We start from the raw sequence: 1,588 nt of genomic DNA on the forward strand, positions 1-1,588 counted from the left end.
CACAGGAAATGTACTGAAACCAATTCTACTACTATAAGCTACTATTTTTTAATAGTGCTGTATTATATATATGCATATATATATATATACATATACATATATATGTGTGTGTGTGCATGAGCATGTGCATGTGTGTATCTGTGTTTGTATAATTTTTCAACTTGCTGCTCTAAGACAATAATAATCCTGAAGACAAAAGTTCACAGTCTGACCGTTAAGTCTATTGTCAGGTCTTCTGATATAGTCAGGGCTTTTTGCTGTCTATTCAAAATAGTTTCATTACATCACCTTTATAGTTTACTTATATGTCTACTTTTTGTTTCTTTTGTTCAATTGTGAGGGTATCTCTCTCCTTCTCTCTCTCTCTCTCTCTCTCTCTCTCTCTCTCTCTCTCTCTCTGTGTGTGTGTGTGTGTGTGTGTGTGTGTGTGTGTGTGTGTGTGTTTGTTTGTTTGTTTGTTCCCACATCTGCATGCACTTGGCTGTGAGTGCTGGAGTTCAACAATCAGTTTATTTCCTTTACACCTGTTACTTCAGATCCTATCTTTCACCAGGAACTTGTTGATTAAACTAAGATTTCAGGTCAGTGAGCTTAAGGACTGTAACTGTCCAGTGTGGACATTAGAAATGCTTTCATTCCATCACACTTTGTTTTTTGGGTGAAGAGGGGTGAGGGTCAGGAGGGTTAATCAGCCTCTCACTTTTACATGTAACCCCTTTATTTACTTTGTTATCTTCCCCACTTTGTCTTTGATTTAAAGTGATGGATCAATAGGACAATTATACCATGCATTTTCCAATGAATGAAGAACATGATTTTTGAAATTTTGGATATGCAGAAATATTTAGAATTACAAATATGAAGAAAAGTTTTAGTAACTTATAATTCACTGATTAAGTTTTATTGACCTCCCATTGTGGCTCTCTCTGTGTAGAACTGATTTGAAGATTCATGTTATAAAAGTCTATTGTTATTAGGAAATGGTGAGTCCTTTCACTTCAGTGATTGCCATTTAAAGGGTTTCTTCCTGTGTCATGAAATGTTTCATTTGAAGGGAATAATATTCTTGGCTCATATTGATTACAACTAGATAAATCACTAAAGATGATTTTCAAAAACAAATGTGTTATGAGGTTTCCTTCCTTATGTCCTTTAGGAGGCATCATACCCATCTTTAACAACACATAGATGGAAGTCTCTGTTTTCAGTGTTGCCAAGTTATAATGACATTCCTGAACTGAAGACATTAGTTTAGAAAACCCCTATTTTATATCTTTCAGAAGCACATCACATAGTGGGAATAGATTAGTGTGATCACTATGCTTCCCAGCTCTATAGCTTCTCATGGATAAGGCTAAGTGATTCATTATAGAATAAGTTTCCTGGAATATTTCAGCTGTCACTGTAAATTTCAAATGACATTCAAGATACGTTCATTTGGTTTCATTATGAAAACTGTGACATAACTCCCTGGGTTGTGCATATTACAGACCTTGACAATAATAATAGATGCTTAAGATCTGGGGAACATGGATATATATATATCCAATATATATATATTGGATATTAGTCCTCTATCTGATGTAGG

The sequence above is a fragment of the Apodemus sylvaticus genome, chromosome 7 (genome assembly GCF_947179515.1).
Source record: "Apodemus sylvaticus chromosome 7, mApoSyl1.1, whole genome shotgun sequence".
NCBI lineage: Eukaryota > Metazoa > Chordata > Mammalia > Rodentia > Muridae > Apodemus > Apodemus sylvaticus.